General features: G+C 36.7%; 2 long non-coding RNA genes across 3 annotated transcripts in view; both read right to left on the bottom strand.

Moving 5' to 3' along the window:
- LOC110838789 (uncharacterized) overlaps window positions 1-6,148 on the bottom strand; it is a 51,298-nt gene extending 45,150 nt beyond the window's left edge. Inside the window, exon 1 of one of the 2 annotated variants that reach the window (XR_015535859.1) lies at window positions 5,886-6,148. This is a non-coding gene — a long non-coding RNA (uncharacterized LOC110838789). The remainder of the gene's footprint in view (window positions 1-5,885) is intronic. The other variant, XR_002546233.2, reaches the window with a different exon arrangement.
- A 2,342-nt stretch (window positions 6,149-8,490) lies between these two features.
- Window positions 8,491-19,044, bottom strand: part of LOC147873364 (uncharacterized) — a 34,966-nt gene continuing 24,412 nt past the window's right edge. Inside the window, exon 2 of the long non-coding RNA XR_015535858.1 lies at window positions 8,491-8,848. This is a non-coding gene — a long non-coding RNA (uncharacterized LOC147873364). The remainder of the gene's footprint in view (window positions 8,849-19,044) is intronic.

Here is a 19,044-nt window from a genome sequence, read left to right as displayed (position 1 = left end):
AGACAGACAGGTTAGTAGGTTCGTGTGGATAATCAATAATTTTATCGCAAATTATAAATGAGACGATGCAATGAGAATTAAAGGGAAATAAAAAGATAGAATGTGATCTTTCAATGGCCGAAATTCGAACCAGGGACTTTAAATACACACGTTACTTATATTTATTAAGAAGCGTTTTATTCTGGTTACCAAACTGATAAGACCTACTTTGGAAGCCAGAACATCAAAATAGAATCACAAAAAATGTTTTTACGTAAAGAATAGTGCTGAGACTCTAGTACACATAAGCAGTGTAACATGATTTTAAATATCAAAAGAAACGAAATTTTGGGAAACCTTACTCCAATGGCAGGGTAATTATACATACAACGTGCATTAACAATCAACAACGATGCATTTTGCACACACGGTGTATTTATGGGGAGTCGTGTAATTATCAGAATAAACAGAGATTATTGCCCAAAATAGCATTTAACAGCTCATCTGAGCAACAATTCTTTTAAGATATTGTAGATGCGTCATATTGTGATTTATAGTAATAAAAATATATATTAAAATTATCCGTCAATCACAATATAAAATAATTAAAGGTTAAAATATCATTTTACGTTCCCTATCGAGTACTCGATTTACATGTGGAACATGTCGTGTATGTTCCACAAGTGTATGTTCCACATGTAAATCGAGTACACGATAGGGAACGTAAAATGATATTTTAACCTTTAATTATTTTATATTGTGATTGACGGATAATTTTAATATATATTTTTAATTCTTTTAAGGTGTAATTTCAGTTTCTAAATATGTAGACAAACTTCTGTTTACAAGAATAAACACTTGCATTAGTAACAAATGCCTAAGTAAAATCTGTATCTGAATTTTGAAAACTATAATAGACAATAAATTATTTGTTCAAAGAAATCCAAAATTTTCTGCTTATAAGAAACATAAATGTCACATATCCGGGCACGTACAATTACTTCATTCTGCAACAGATTCTTTATATTTATTCTATACTATTAAGTCCTTTAGGAATTATAATATAACAGGTTATTATTTTAACCGATTAATCTTCTGAAGAACAACAGAATAACAGAAGGAAACATTGTACTCTAAAGTTTACATCAGCTGAATTCTTTAGATATTTAGAATGTTTCAACATAAAAACTTGTTTGGAATCCATTGTATAGTCTTTTGGAGAATTCTGTTAGTAGTTTACTTAAAGACGCTGTCAGCAGCTCAGACTGACAGCCTCAAATGATGGGATAAATAATAAATTTTAAAGGACGTGGTAGGAAGCGTTTATGGCGTAATTTGAGATCTCCCAGCTGTTAACCTAGAAGAACTGAGGAATACTACGATCTCCCTAATACGAAGCAGGAATGATAACCACTCAGCCACGACATTATGCAGAAATTAAATACTTAGACATATATAGGCTTAGTACTCCACGGTGAGCTTGCAGACTAAAATTTTTATATGATAGTCTATTTTTAAAACAAGTTCTCTTTGAGTTTCGTGTTAATTGGGGGCTACTCTGAACTGATACTGATCAAAATTAAATTTATTCGAGAACTTTATGTATTTCCCCTGAGATGTAAACCAAATGTGTAAAAAGACAGACGGATATGGGTTTCGCGTCATGATTTCGTGTCATGTACTTTGTAACAAAGATATCGTAAAATTTAAATATCAAAAGAAAATGGATTTTGAAATTTATACTACCAGTGGTACGTCCGCCATGTTGTTACAGGTGAGGTATAAATTTAACAGACATAGTCCTTAAAACTTGTACGATTCTTAATATTTCTTCGATGCCCAATTCAACTAAACATCTAGTATTTATTTTCTAATGAAAGGGTCTGCTATTGACGAACGAACTTCTGTGTTTCCTCCCCTTTTGTGGCTGCTTCGCTGTTATTGGCGATTGTAATAAGAAGCTTCCGTCATATGAACACTGTCCAAGAAAATTTCTATATAATTATAAAACAAGAAACTTTTGTTTTCTTTCATTTAACTTTGCTAAAAGAACAAAACTTCTTAGCATATCCTTGAAATTCTCAAAGATCAAAAAGCCACGTGTTTTAAGGTACAAATGCGACTACATTTTCCTTCACCTCTGCACAAAGCAGCATGTGCGGCCAGCGTTGCGTTTTTGTTATTCTTTCAACAAGGTTATCGACACTGGATGGTTTTTAAACAGCGGGCACGCATGGGCCCCAGTGTGTAATGTGTGTTGAAGGTGGCCAGATGGGCCACGGAAGGGGTACAGAATGCCAGGGGCGGTGGGAGGAGAGTTCTGCTGTGTTTCGCGAAGTCTGATCACCGACATTGGCCTTGGCCTGACGGAAAGGCAGGGTGAATAACCTACAGCCCCACTGCCTGTAGTTAAAGGAGTGGCACAGAGCTTTGAGGGGTGAGATAAGAAGCCCTCCCTTCTCTGATGCATACCCATCTGCAGATAAGGAGAGTATTATTGATTTTGATACCCCTCCCGGCCTTCATTCGACAGTTCAAGAGTCTACACAGATTAATGAGACATTCGCATAAGAAGAAATGAATTACAGAGGTATTATTTTCAAGAAAGTAATCGATTCAGTAATTCATTTACAACATATCATGTTAATAAAGGACTGATAAAATAAGCTACTCTTCATATACACAAAAGTTATGCTCGAATTGAACTATTTTAAAACTTTTGCCTCTGTGGATGACCGGACAAAATTTATTTGCCATATTTTTTTTCGTGAACTACTAAAAAGAATTTATCACTCCATTCTGGTAAAATAAGTCTACTTTTAAGCAGCTGTTAAAAGTTTTTTTGTATCTTAGAGAAGTAGAAAAGGAATTTAACGCAGTCAGCTCTTTGACGAGGTTCAGAGAAGGCGGTAATAAATATTTAACTCTACGATTTCATAAATAAATGCCGCGATCTGTTATAACAATTTATGCCTACCATTTGTGCGAGCGAGATTAACAATTAGTAGTAACAATATGTAGGTTACCACGTACCTTGACTTCCAATAACTTCTTATTGCCCACAAAATTTATTTATGGGTTTCATTTGACCGTCAGAGTAAACAGCGATTATTTCATTAAATAGTATTAACTACTTGTAATACTTGTAACGGAGATGTGTTGTGATTCCATTGAGGCACGAACTGAAGTTTTATGTATTACTTAGATGGGCGTTGGCTTTAAGGGACTAAGAATAAAGGTTTGAACCGCCGGGAACCTAAGACAAATATCTAATGGAAATATCAAGATGCTGGAAAGAATCTACAGAACCGCAACTTGATTGGAAATAAGATGGCTGCATAAATTATAAGTGAATTAGACTTTAAATTAATTATTCGGTTTTGTCTGTCTAATCACAATTATATTTAAAATTTACAAATAAGTTAATTAAAATATCATTTTATGTTCCACATCGAATAATCGATTTACATTTGGAACATTTTTACAACATGTTTCGGTTTCATCGAACCATCTTCAGGTGTAAAATTATATCAACAAACTTAAAACTCAATTAACTTATTGAACCATGCCTGTTCGGATACGCTAGTACTTCTAGACACCTCCAGACACATCAACGTGTCTACACTCTCATCTTTGGCCGATGTAGAACATCAAAAGCATTTCACTTCAAAACAATACATTCGCTCCAATATCTGAAAATAATCTGGATATGAACATCACCAAAAAGCTACACAACAGAAATTGTAATTGAGTTTTAAGTTTGTTGATATAATTTTACACCTGAAGATGGTTCGATGAAACCGAAACATGTTGTAAAAATGTTCCAAATGTAAATCGATTATTCGATGTGGAACATAAAATGATATTTTAATTATCTTATTTGTAAATTTTAAATATAATTGTGATTAGACGGACAAAACCGAATAATTAATTTAATATTTGATTCACAATATGACGCAATTATACTATCTTATGAATTAGACGTATTTATTAATAAGGTGCGTATTATATTAGTTGGAGCAGCTGTTACGACAATGGGGAAGAAAATAAGGAATGTATTTATAAGGACTACCGCAAAATAAACGTATACACATATTGTAGGCCTCAAATGAGCCATCTAGATTAGGCAGAGAATATTTGAATTTGATTGAATCGTGTGGAATTTAGCAGTACTGAAAAACTACGTACGTTGTTAAATATCTATCATGCCAGTGTTTCTCAATTGGTTGTCTGCAAGACGTGCCTAAGGGTTCCATTAATTTACAAAATTCAACTTTTCAATGTTCATATCTTCTACTGTTTTACGTACATGTTACTTACTTTAAAACAGTACCGTAAAATTTAAGTTTTCCAGGTAAAAAATTGTGTCAGATATAAAATGCTACAGGAACAAATTCAGAACTCGGCTGCGATTTGTGCGCGTGTCAATAGAAGTTGTATTTGAACACATAGGCCTGCTGTGGTAATTTGCTTTCTTGAACAAATATTATTAAAGATGACGAATATTGACTTAGTTTTTAAAAATAGTGCCAGGTGCAAAATTTTGCCTCTTGGGTTCAACAGGAAAATTATTCTTGGGCTTAGAGTAGAAAATGGTTGGACCATTCCGATGTACGAGGCCTCAGAAGATAAAAATCATTGTCAGTATTCCTCAATTGTACTTTAGCTGGACACTTCTAGGCTGACATTAAAGAACGGAAATCGGCAATCAGGTTTGAACTTCAGAGCGTTCGGAAGAAAGGGCAGGTGAACGTGTGTACCGGAACAACGCAGTTCATCAACCTCAGACCAAGAGTTCTGCACAGCTGCGTTCACCCACACTTAACCAGTGTCAACTGAAATACACATTTATATTTCTCAAAAAATGTTGCTCACCTGGACATGCGCTGTTTTCGCGAAGCAAACTGGGATGACTTTAAAGTTTGTTTGATTTTTTTGCTTGTTTCTTTGTTAGTTCCTACGTTTAGTTACGCTTTCACAGTTGCAAATGCTAAATATATTTTCGGATGAGAAAGTTGTGAAGAATACGGGTCATGGTCTGCTTCGCGGTACTATCCCAGAATTAGCCTGACGGAGGTCGGGAAAATCACGAAAAATCTCAGTCTGGATCGCCGTTAGACGGTCTGAGAATTGACTACAGTATTTTCCGAATAAAAAGCAGCAATGTTAGGTGCATTCGACAGGGACTAGGGGTAAAACTCACCAGTGTTTAAAGACGACTCAGTGCGGTGTAAGGCTGTTTATTTTTCGAGTCTAACATTTCCTTCGTTTGCCATTTTTACAGGTAAATGTTGTCCTTAAATTACTGGGAAATTATTATAGATTAGGGAAGAATACAACTAAAATCATCGTTAAATAACCAATTAATAAATACAAGGATTTCCAAAAAGATATATAAACATAAGGTTAATATTCCGTACTATGATGTGAAAATGACTATTTTAAGGAAATAACCACAGAAATTTCATTCTACGCATACTTCGTCCATATGTTTCAGTTTTATGGAGTTAAAATTTAAAACTTGAGAAACGCAAAGCTAATTTACCCCTCATTATTTCTTCATTGATCCAAACATTTCAGGTATGTTGTCCATATTTTCAATGTTTCGCTTCCAGAATGGCCAATTGTGGTTTACTCCTTTTAACCGAACTGGATCAACCACGACGAGCATTCTCCAAGCAAACAGACGTATAAATAATTTGACTATAAATCAAATAGGTCTATTATAATTTCAAAATATATCGATTAATGAAGATTGCGGTTTCTTTGGGTTGTAGTCTCGTTTTCTCTTACCAGAGTACATGACCAAAATTCCCATTTTCACCAATTCATAACCTCACATTTCGAGCCATAAATATTTTATAAAATAATAATATTGTGCTGTTTTATGTATTTTTCTGAGTTACCTGTGATTTCTTCCGTGATGCCATTTTACTGATGTAGTTCATAATACGTCACATTCACTATCCATTATCACAACGTACTTTTCTATAATTAATTATCAGTAAACATCATTTTATAAATTGAAATCCATTTTATATGTAACTTTTAAAAGGAGCATTTTACAGTAACCTAATGTGAAGTGATAAAAAACATTGTTCACGCACGAACAGACGAACACTGCCCAGATGCATCTGTAATCCTTAATGCAGAGGGTGGTATTACCTCCCAACCGCAGACTGGTAGCGCTCTCTGGACACGCAGTACAGGCGTAAGGGGCTGAAAACTGAGTTCCCACTTAAAAGCTGAATTCATACAGAGTGAATACAAACGATCTGAACGGTTTCAAATATTTTTTTCACAAAAATTAAAAAACGCGTAGATATGAAATCTACAAAACGAGAACCTGTTTGAGAAATTGTTTGTAGCATACGGGAGACGTAAAGTAACTCCAACGATGGCCGCTTGAAGCGCGACTGTTAACATGGCAGCAAAATGGCGACTAAACCTGACATGGCTAATTGAATTCGCACATGGAGGAACTTCATGTGAATTCTTCCGAGAGCCGCTAGAACAGCGGTCACAGAATTTTGTAGAATTAAACTTTATTATTAATACTATAATTTAATGTGGCCGTTGTATTTTATAGTTGCTTAATCGCACAATTCTTTCAACAGGAGCAAACCCTATAGACCTATAACGAACTGTGCGCCAGGGGAAAATGATACCCTACCCATAGCCGCAGACATTCCATTGGTCTGATCATAGTGATTAAGGCTTCTTCATGCCTTCAACTAAGACTTGCTCTAATGATAACAGAAATGATTCAATCTTTCGTAAACTTGATTATTTTGAGGGATGAGAAGAATCTTTGTGCAGAAGCCGTTGTGGCTGGGATAGTGGATATTAATTTACCTAATTTATTATAAGTCGATTCAAAAGCGGTAGCCATGGTAGCCATGCTGTTGTTATGAAATCAATATAGTAATTAGCAAAGAGATTTTCCTTCGACGTCTTCTGAGCCATAAAGGACAGTTACATCGATTTTTTTAGCAATGCACAGTCGAAGATAACACCATAAACTTGGATCACGTTTCGTATAAGCTGTTCGGAAATAGTAGCGTTAAATTTGTACGAGTAAAATTTCTCACAATTATATTTTTAAAAAATTAACTTTGGGCCTACATTCTGTTTATGATAAAAAATCCCAGAACTTATGCCAGCGTTAAAATCAGTAAAAGCAATGATTTTTTTATTCTGAATGTTACCATTATGAATGTACCTCATTAACCTGTTGTGGCGTGGAAACCACGTAGATATCAGGCCTCGTCGAATGTAACCGCAACATAAGTTGCTTCTAGAATCTGTCTTGAAATATCATGACTGGATTTAATAAAAGAGTTTTGAATGACCGATAATGCGCCTTTGAAAACAGTGTCTATTTCTTTTTAGTTATTTATAGAGACCATAATCTTTCAGTAGTTGTAAAAATAATTTAGACCTATAGTTATCTCTGTCAAGAGACAAATCAGATTCATTATAACCCTTATAAGGTAGAAGATGGCTGTCTTCTGGGTTGATCAGAAGTGAAAACCTCAAATCCTATACAGGTCGAAGGTAGTTCGTAATTTGCCAGTAAGAAAGTCACATCAATTAATCTTTCAAATTTCAAAGTTTTTACTACATATTTTATTGCATTCTGAGTTATTAAATGTAAACTAATTGTCACGAGCCTAATCGGTTCTGTAACAAAAATACAAGATTCAGTGTCTACTACAAATGTGTTGCAGAATATTCGTGTTTTAGTGTAAAATAAGTTACTTAGGTTGTTAAATCTCCCCCCCCCCCCGAACTCCTAGCACTATCACTTACTGTCTCCATCTTTAGGATCATGTATCACCACTTCAGCTCTGAAGATGGAGACGGTATGTTTCTCCGAAACGCTGGCATCTACCTACGAGTCTACACGGCGCCCAAATCCAGAAAACAGCATCATACTTTGAATAAAAATTAACCCATATCACATTTATAAAAAAAATAATTTGAAATCGATTATATCTTTTAACCACACAAAAATATGTCGCCCAGTCGCCATGAGGTTACTTTCTATTTTTCTATAAGAATACTGTACCTTTACAAGATATGAATATTTCTCAGAGGTCTATTGGTTTGCATAACCTCAGGATCCTGCTAAAGGAAAGAGAGAATTTGGTAGACCTAGGCGTGCATGAGAGGATTTTAATAAAACTTATCATAAAGATATCATCTAGCTCAGTATTGGGACAGGTGATGGGCTTTTGTGGAGATGGCAACGAATATCCTGGCTCTATATAGTGTGGTGAATATTTAGAATAGTTCCTCAAGAAGGAACCTGCTTTATGGAGATAATTAGTAGACAGAACAGAATCTCCATTCATGAAGTATTTTATCTTCTATAGAAATGCGAACCTGTTATGCCATTATATCTGAATAGACTCTTTCAAGTATGAAGTACCGCAAGCGATGGTCTCCGAAAGCGGGAAAGAAAAATTACATTTTTTTTTCAGTTATTTCATATCAAGGAAACGTGGGTTAAAATAAGCGAATAACAAGTTTATTTTGTAGGGCGTCGTAAATGCTGCATGCCACAGCTGAGTTCATACATTCAGGCATGACTGCTAATAGACCATTCATTTTCCAGCAGAGGCCGGCTGCCTAGCCAAAGTTAGTTGCCATGGAAATGAAGCAGCAACCCCGACCTTCTGCTGTTGCCGGGTCAGGGCGCAGGTGACTGACCTCTCCCCGAGCTCTGGGTTGATGCGTTGCGGTGTGACGCATGCGTACTAGGGTTTGAAGCGTGTGCTGAGCGGGCGGGTGTTCTTGCAAATCGGAACTCGACGATTCAATAGGAAATGTACATATTCCAGTTCGCTCTCGCCATAATTGTTACCTATGCATGGAACCACAAGCACTTTAGGTTACAAATTCAATGATATGTATGAAATATTCTAACACAGTCTGCAATTTAATGATGAGTGAATGTTCTAGACGAGTAGATGGTAAGTCTGTTTCTTTTGAGGAAGGTCCCGGGTTGGAATTTTAGCCAGGAGGCAAACTATTGTGGGGTTTATATGATTTTCCTTAGTTACTGTTAGAAAATATTGGGATAGACTTTGATGCCTAACATTTCGCTCTATATAATCATGCAGTCGAGAAAGCGTCATTAAACTGAGAATCAATCACTAACATGCAATCCAAGCAGCTTTTAATCATATTAAGAATAACATCCGAAGTTAAGATCGCTTGGGAGACATAACAGTAAATGTGAGAATAATATTAAAATGTATTTTTAAGAAATATTATATAGGTGTACACTGGACTTATCTGGTTCAGACAAATAACAGTGTCAGGATCGTATGAATACGGCAATGAATTCTGTTTCCATAAACGTGTAGAATTCATTGATAACTAATCAATTCTAAAACTACCAAAGCTATTTGTTTTCTCAATCCTGAGTAACACGCTCAAACTATATATTTATCCAATAGTGACATAATACGAGTATCAAGGCGTATTAATTTTTTATTACGTTAATTTAATAATCTTTAACCTAAGCGATAAATAAGGAAAATACAAACTCAAGTTATGATATTTTCAAGACCTTTCATAAAATCGTTTAACTAACAACTCCATGGGAAAAAAAAGCGATAGTCCACTCAGCAAGCTAAGAAAATACCCGTCTTTTATGAAATCAAAGATTCAATAAAGTGTTCACAATAATCCACCATTGGAGAAATAAATTATGTAACAGAATTAAAATAGACTATATCAGACAGACCCATATTAACAGCAGGGCAGAATTTTTCTCTTCGTTAACGCTTTCACATCGGTTGTGAGACCCATTCAGCCTTCTCTACAATGGATACCAGAGATAAAGCAGACGGGGCCTGAAGCTATCCACTCACCTCATGAATGAAAGGAGCTACACCTCCACCCCATACCTCTGCGTGGCTTGGTATTTAGTTTAGTACCAAGAACAAATATATCTTTTATTTTTACGGTAGACAAAAAGTCGTTCAGCTGTAACATAGTTCAGGCGTCTAGACGTCCGGTTTCAGTCTTAGGTGAGTGACGTAAAAAGAATTTTGTGGTGGGCATAGCGGAAATGGTGCATGTATTTATATAGTTTTTCTTGTTAATTTCATTCCACTTGTGCTCCACACTCATATAAAGACTAATTGTTCCCATCAAGTGGGCGACGGCCCTCACCAAGAACCACAAAATACCCTCGATTCTAAGTTAGCAGCTACATCTCTTACTCGGCACTTGAACGCTTGTCGACTTACTTGATACGTTTATACACAACGAACTGGTTTATTAATCATAATAGTCCCAAAAGTTGTTCGTTAGTTGTTTAAAGCTACCTCCCGAATAGAAGTCAATAGTTACATCAAGCTACTAAATTTCCGCAAAAATCAGAGTGCTCAATGGTAACGCTTTTCTACAAAGAAGTCACCAGAGTCCTATCTCGTTTCAGGCTTTATTCTTACGTCTGAACTATAAAAGAGAGTTCGTTGTAGAGTGGGGAAAGTTACACCTGTGTCTATGCACCACGCTGTTAACCATCGTAGGGGAAAGGCTAATTACATTTTCAACCCCAACACAGGACAGAGGCGAGAGATGAGCTTCACACAGGCTTAGCCTTTTTTCCTCTGGGCAAAATTCCCTCAGCTGAGTAAGCTCCAAAACTGCTATGAATTTGGTGGTAAAGACAAGAATTTTCCATATTCTTGCAGGCTACTAAACTCCGATGTAAATTTGGAATCAATATTTAAACTGATTGACACTAAACAGAATATGGAAAAGTTTGGAAACCCTCTCAGCCTTATAATTTATTTACATTTATTTATTATTATTTTTCTCTTGAGATTATTCTTTTTTCAGATTAAGTAGAATCTCACACTATACACAGTAATCTTAAAGTTAGGTGAAGATAATATCTTAGATTTGAGGATTTTACAGCGGTGAGTATGAAGATGTTTATCGTGGGTTTTGGCGTCGTGTAGACATGTCGGTATATGCCATCTTTTCGGAGGAACACACTGTCTCCATGTTTAGAACGTTGTCATCTGCCGATGAGTCTACACGGCGGGAAAACCCCCGAAGATAATACTTGCTCAGTGAAAGTTCTATATCCTGTAGTTTAACTGAATTTAATCAGTTACGTAGAGAGCTGCAGACTTCTTGATCCTGACAGCAACGTAATACGTGCAATGTGTGTGTGTGTTTCAGTAGGTTGTTTAATCATTGTTCATATTTCAGTTAATAAGGCTAAATACTGCAATTTGTTATAATTGCCAGAATAACAAATTTGTTTTAGGAAAAATCGACTCGAGTTATTTCTTTCAAAATAAATTTTTCACTTCTGAGTTTCCTTAACTCACCCAGGAAACTCTCAAAATAGTGCCTTAAACTGAGCCATGACCACTTCCCTCCACTCACATATACTTATCAATAAATTGGTTAATCATTCTACCTTATACCATAGAAGACTGGAAATATCTACTCCTTTAAGTACACTAACATTCCAAGATTATTTTTACTCCATAACACGAAGGTAATTGTTGCACTAATGTAATCCAAGGCCATTGTTGGGCAACACTATGTTATAACAATGACCTTGTGTCATTCTGGCACTGGTGTTGCAGCCTGGATGGTAGAAGAACAGGGGTGTCTACAGTCCACAGATCAGGAGAAAAGCCCTGCTAGGAATTCGATATACGCGCATGCGCAAGATTTCGCGGTGAGTGACGACCCATCCTAAAAGCATTCGTTCCACAACCACTGAACGAACAACAGACGACAGGCTTTCATGTGTTCTAATGGGTACAGTTTTAAGATTACCTCACCGCGGCACAGCGATTTAATCTAGAATATTATCGCAACACCCGCAGAACACATTAGAGGTGCACTCACTACACGCTACTCTTAACTGCTTGATGTTTTCAGTCTGTGTGTAGTAGCGTAAAACTCTGACGTGTCACACTTCCCACCAATAGCAGCCCTCTAGTCCAGCTGATAAGTAACATTCTGCCCGCACCGCACTAGAAACGACTTCCTCCAGCAGGGTTTTTCTCCTGGTCTGTGGACTATAGTGGCCAAAGCAGGGGAAAGGTGGACCGTGGGGCAAAGCCTCTGGAACAACGATCGCTGGAGGCCACAACGATGCCAGCTTCCTGGAAAAGGGCCCGGATGATAAAGTCTCTGGGGTTAAATAAAGAATTCCGGTTGAGACTAGTAGTGGTGGACGATCGCACTGATAATGGAGGCAGTAAATACCTATGAAACGTCGGAAAATTCTACGAGAATACATGACGCAAGGTCACAGATTATTCATATTCGGTGCCGTGAGAACCTAAAATCTCACACATCAAAATTAGTCTGAAATGAATACGAAAAGAGAGGAATGGATTCATCTGGCTCAGGATAAGGACAAGTGGGAGTAGGGTTCTTGTAAACACTATATATGCCATAGAATGCAGATAAATTAGAAAACAGCTAAACTACTATTAGCTTCTCAATGACTCTGCGTCATGGAATTAGTAATTTGTTATTTCCCGTTTTATAAGAGACCCTTAAGAGGTCAAGGGTAATTCAAGGGAAGGTTTTGCGATGATTTATGGTCGATTAAGAATGTGTCCTACTGAAGGCAATTTAAACCGGGTCAGTAATGCCAATGTCGTAGGGAGGGGGAGAGAGTTTCTGGCGCCAACACGAGAGGACGCCGTCGCTATCTGAGCCAGACACGTGCGGAAAATTTTCTAGGACAAATTGTTTCGACCAGTGGAGCAGGCTTTCAGCATTTTGAACACAACGCAATATCAGTAGTGTAACCGCTCCGACGACTCCAACCAACGTCATTTGGACATCTTTATAACCTTTCAGGAAAAAAGATGAAAATCTGTTAATCTTATTTAATATTCACGAACTATAAAATTATTTCAGGCGAGAGAAAAATCAAGTAACAAATAGTATCTCAGATCTAAAAGTTTGTGACGATGATGAGTTATTTAAATAAAAAGTTCTTTGGATGTTTTCCATCGTCTAAAATAATAAAATACACAATAAAATTGAAACGACGTTTCGGAGATAGAGCCCCATCTCCGAAACGTCGTTTCAATTTTATTGTGTACTTTATTATTTTAGACGATGGAAAATATCCAAAGAACTTTTTATTTAAGTAACAAAAAGGCCTGTATGACTCCATGGATACAGGAGACGGAAAAGTTATCAGTTGATTAGGATTACATTTTAACCACAATAATCTTTCTCGCGATTACCACGTCGTTACCTAAGATTTTTAGGCGTTCTTTACGTTTTACCGTAAACGAATAACATGTCATCGTTATGTTCCATAAGTTTATCAGTCTATAGCGTATTTTCAGCTGAAGAGATAGTGCTGCCACATATTAGTGGCCGTATGAACTATTTGCCCTGCCATTAATAACTCGAGAACAGATTTTCATGAAATTGGGAATGAACTTTGTGCTTTTGGAAGTAATTTCATTCTCGTACTTGCTTTTTATTCTCTACAATTATTAAAACCAATGTGACGGGTGTTTGAACTTAATAGGTGGGAAAATTAACGTCTGTGATGATGCCATTACCCTTCTTGCTGCTATCTTTCGGTGTCAATATGAATTATTTCATAACGCAATTGTGGAATGTGGCGTAAATGCCTTGGGAACTTAAATGTATTCTGAAAACTGTACTTTTAAAATCTTGTATACCTTAAACACTGTCCAATAATGCATACTTTTCAAAGCCCTGTTGTCATACAATACTGCAGGACGATATAATTAATAATCTTATATTATACGAGGCTCGTCCACAAAGTAAGTTTCCCTGGGGCCGTTTACAGAAACAAAACACAATTTCATGGAAATATTTATTGCAACAGATACAGCAAGTGTCCAGCTATTTTTCAACATATTCGCCACCGGAATTGAGACATTTGTCATACCGTGGGACCAACTTTTGAATACCTGTGTCGTAGAAGTCTGCCGCCTGGGATTGGAACCACTGTGTGACAACCATCTCCGCCTCTCTGTCATTCTCAAAACGCTGACGCTGACCGGACAGGAATTTCTTGAGGTGTAGGAAAAGATGGAAATCACTGGGAGCGAGGTCCGGGCTGTAGGGTGAATGATTAAACACCTCCCAGCTGAACTCCTGCAGGAGACTTGCTGTCCGTCGAGCCGTGTGCGGCCTAGCGTTATCACTGACCGCACTTCACAGTCGGCGGGAGCTGGAATAAGAACCTCCATCTTCAACAGCTTCAACGATGCTACTGTGAGAACGCGGGAAGTACCGTTAGTGCATGCGCCATGCTACGTCATTGCTCTATCACGTACGCACAGTCGCTTCGCGCAATATAAGGTTTGCTAGCTGTGGGACGAGTGGGAAACTTACTTTGTGGACGCGCCTCTTAATTAACTGTTGATACTAATCAGGTTTAACTTTGTTAGCGACATGTTTTGACATTGATGTGTCATCACCTGACTAAATCTTTTGTCGTAACGTAATGTAGTTTGCCACACTTTGACAATGTTAAAAAAAATTTAAAAGTTTTAAATGGAACAATTTACTTTAAAATTTAACCGTAAAATGCAGATGTTTGACATTTTTGGTAAAAGCATCTTCTGAAGATTTCTGTCTTCTGGGTTGTTACGCAGTGTAGTCTGGTAGAAGTTTATCGACGTTTCAGAGGTCCTTGCTGTCTCCAACATCCATCCAATGAGTCATCGCCCTGTTGATGTAAACGTCGGTAAACGTATACCAACCTACACGGCCCAACAACCCAGAAGACAGCCATCTTCAGACTCACCTCCGTGAAAACCTCAGGTCCTATAAAAACATTGTCTCGTTTGAGGACTTTTTCTCGATACGTGAAAATATTTAGATTTGTTATACATGTTTAGTTTTGTTTTGTTCTGTTTACACTATATTTTTACTGTTTTCTGTTCTTTGTATTTGATTTATCTTTTTGTGCTGATTCTGTAACTGGCTCTTGGGATAGCAAGTTAAAATAAATAATTTATTTTAATTAGGGTAAAGTAAAAATCAATTTGTTGTAGTGATTAAATAAACACATCGCCATGATGACGTATGTGGGAGTAGTAGTACAGGTCCACGCATTCTTGAACTCCGCAATAGGTGAATATGATTGTTTAGCTTCGCGATCCGGCCGCCTTTACCCCGATGAAGAAAGGAGATTCTGTGGTCCCAAAGCCGGTCTGGACGCTATGACAAAGATACAAATCCTGCCGAGAATCGAACCACGGTCATTCAGTCTAAAGCTTAGTTACTATTATTATTTTTTTATCACAGATTCTTCATTTTCTTGGTATTTATCCTCTTGAAATTGGCTTCAAGTTTCAGAGTGCACGACCAGCTTTTGTAGAGAATCTATTGATTGCTTTCCTGGTATTGTTTTCAGATTTATATCTTTTGTCCTTTAGTTACAAATCCCGCTGCCCCGATGTTTACCGGCGTGACAAAGCATTTCATATTCCAGATTTACTGAATTTCTGTACTTACATTTTTGTATTTTAATTTGTTTCTAGTCTTCTTCTATAAGTATTGTTACGTCATTAAAAAAATAATATTTTTCTTGTTTTTAATTGTTATATCTGTCCTATATGTGCCATCTGGTTGCATAGTATTTTTATGTTTTTAGGAACATTTATTGTTTTTGTTATTATTTCAGTGCTCGACTGTTTTTGGCTTTTGCTGTTGACAAACGCCAATCAAATTGCGTTAAAGAACCTGAATTATTGTGTTGTTGTTTTGAGTAAAGGAAATGGATGACTTAGACCCCCCTACGTTAAACAGAAGGAAGTATCTACCGCGGCTAAATCATCCATACATTGACTTTCATTCTCTTATTTCTGTGGCCGTGGATTCAAAGAAACGATGGCCGGTCTACGCTAGGGGTCGTCGTCCGTGGAGCTCCGGGCGTTGGCCCATTCAGTCACTTCGTAAACGGGCTGGCGGAAGAGCTGACATGCAACAGCGCAGACTACAGCCCTCCTCCCCTAACGTAACCATGGAAACGACACTGTATCATGTTAGCAAAAATATACCCACGCAAGAGGAAGAAACACGAGTGATATGGATTACCGTGAGAGAAGTGTTTTTGTATCTCCACACGACTGTCGACAATGCTGGTCTGTTAATATAAACTGACAATTGTACACACGGTATAATTTACTGGAAACATTCTATTTAGAAACACGTTCTTAACACAGTTTTCAGCGATTCAAGCTGTAGAGAATTGTCCTAAGATTGTTTACGTTGCCCACAGACCTGCTGTTTTATTTATAGGAATCTTTACAACTACTTAGCACTTACAGCAAAGTCCTTCTCAAAGAAATAGTTATTCGCTCAGGTGTTCAAGAAATTTACCAAAGGTTCATTACCGTGTTTACAAAAGCCTGCAACAGAAGCCTAAGTTGAACAAATGAGTCCAGTTTACATCTTACCCACGTATTTAAGATCAATCTTAATATTATCATTCCATCTACATCTATGCCTCCAGAATGGTGTTTTCCTTCAAGTTTTTTTGACTAAAATGTTCTGTGAATTTCTTATTTACGTAAATTTGATCATTCAAATAATATTTTATGAGATCGAAGATAGCCCAGTGAGTAGTAACTTGAAAACCGGTTTTCGATACCCGACAGGGTCAATATATTTTTCTGTCACATTCTATGTTCAGACCAGTTCTGGACACGCCGAACCTCATATCAGATAGGTACGATGCTTCTCTCATCGAGGGTAAAACGGCCAGGGCGTGAAGCTAATCAATTAAACTACTTATAATGTTGGGGATAATACACAAAGATATTCTTCCAGCTTAGTTAAGTGCTAGGAATATATTTACTGTTAAAATCGTAAAGTTTTTAAGAGTTTGTTCGAGTTTTAAAAACCAATGCTAAAGAGAAATTTTTGACGAATTGAATTTTTTCAAAGAACTTTACACAAAAGTTTTAGAAAATATTTTTTTATAAACTTATATTCTTCAGTAGATGTCGTATCTGAGGCGAGTTTTAAAGTACTAACCTTCCTGAAGGCAATGTTCATCAACTTCTTTAACACACGGTAGTCCGTGAGTACATAATATATTTTTTTTAAAGTTTTGAAGAATGTCTGTTTGTTCTATAATTAAATTCGACGATGCCCGTCGTCCGTTTATTTTATTTTCGTTGTTGGTGGCAGCGGTCGTGTTTGATCAGAATTATTTAAATTGTATTTTAATATTAGTCACATAGGTCAGCATTGAACCAGATTCCAAAAATTGACATTGAAACCCAAAAGGTCGTGCGACCGACCATCTCGAGACAGATTTTATTAATTTTCCTCTACGTTTAAGCAAATGCTGAGATGGTTCCCAAATTCCATGTTGCTATTGGACGTTTCACGCAGCCTTTTTGATGTAACTTACTGAAAATTTACCATCTTGCTCTGGAGATAACTAAATTTCTTAACTTCCCAAATTATAATTTTAACACATTAATAATGTTATAATGATTTCACAACTTACTAACCTGACGTCTTTACTCTCACTCTAGACTTATCAGAAAGACAAGCGGACAATGCCTGGGAGCCTTCTGACTATAATATGAAATGCCTTCCCCCCAAGAAATAAAGTGTCAATCACTTCTCCTCCATAATTTTCTCTTTGCTTCTATCCTTCTGTTAACCTTCTCTCTCTCTCTCTCTCCCCTTCTGTTTCAGAGCGTTATGAAAATATGCTTATGAATTATATTATTAGTAATGTAACGAGAGGTGAAATTAGGAAAGTCAAAGAGGGGTGGAATAGTCAGGATAAGTTCCTCTGAATTAAAAAGGTTAATCAATGTCAGAGTTTGAGAATGACGTGAAGAGTTCGTTGCCTAAACTTAGGCTAGTTACTCGACTGGAAATGTAAAATACAGATAACTGTTATCTTCGACTTATTTCTTGGATCCACATACTTTTGATATCTCAGGTCATTGGACTTGATCCACGCTTAAATCTACTCAAAATTCTATTTCCGATTCTGAGATCCGGAAAAGAAATCAGTTTTTTTCCATTTTTTTTTTCATTTAGCTTCAGTTCAAAAACTGTATACAAATATGTTTTATAGTAATCAAACACGTTCTTGCTGAAAATAAAAACTGTTTCATAAGCTCAAAACAAAAAATGTAAAAATTATTATTACTACCATGACGAAAGGCAATTAAAGTAACAATAAAACCTGATTTAAAAGGAAACGGATGTAGGCGATACTGAGTTCAATACCAAACTACGTAAAATCCTCAAAATGGCCGTCGTATTGTATTAGGCACGATAAAAAGATGTACGGTTGGTAGTGCCATATTGCCTTCGTGGCAGCCGCCATGTTTCTTACTGGCAAAAAGCCTGCATTCTGCAGAATGAAACAACTTTGCAGCAAGTGAGTGAGAGTGACAATGCGAACGACCTGCCAACAAGTTCATAAAGCGAGCGAGGCCGGCCAGTTCGTTTACTGCAATGCCGAAGTGTTCAACGCAGAACTTTTCAGCACATGGATTTCTGTTTAGAAAAAAATTTCTATTAATTACTCGAAGTTCACCATTCAAAGGAAACGATTTATATTTTATGCAGCAGAATTTATTTATAGATGCGGCGTTTAAAACATTGTTTAATAAACTAATCTATTAGTTTACGAGAAATAAACTTAAACCGCTTAATATTTTTAAAAGGAAGAACTGGTTATGCGAAAGTAGACTTTATTGCGTTAAATCGGAAGTGTAGGTCCAACTACAAGTTGTGAAAACTTTAATGTTAGCAGATACAATATTATTTCAAATTATCCTTTGCCTAGAACCGTATTCAACATTATCACAACATTAACGAACTGGGTTTATTCTTCTGCTGTCGTGAAAAACATTTCTATAATTCAGTTCTACGGTTGGTATTTACCCAGAACCCTCAAAGTAAGAAGTAAATTGCACTAAAAAAATCGGTTATTGAAAAAACATACACACACAAGTTCGCATTTGTACAGCTTCTCCGCGATCGGCATAATTGTCGGCCTAGCAACAAGCATAACCTTGACTT

Source organism: Zootermopsis nevadensis, unplaced genomic scaffold (assembly GCF_977971745.1).
Source record: "Zootermopsis nevadensis isolate Lab colony 2312 unplaced genomic scaffold, Znev_1.0 Znev_ptg000019l, whole genome shotgun sequence".
In the NCBI taxonomy this organism is placed as follows: domain Eukaryota; kingdom Metazoa; phylum Arthropoda; class Insecta; order Blattodea; family Termopsidae; genus Zootermopsis; species Zootermopsis nevadensis.
Note: the sequence above shows the minus strand (reverse complement) of the source record. Positions and strands in the feature narration are given on the sequence as shown.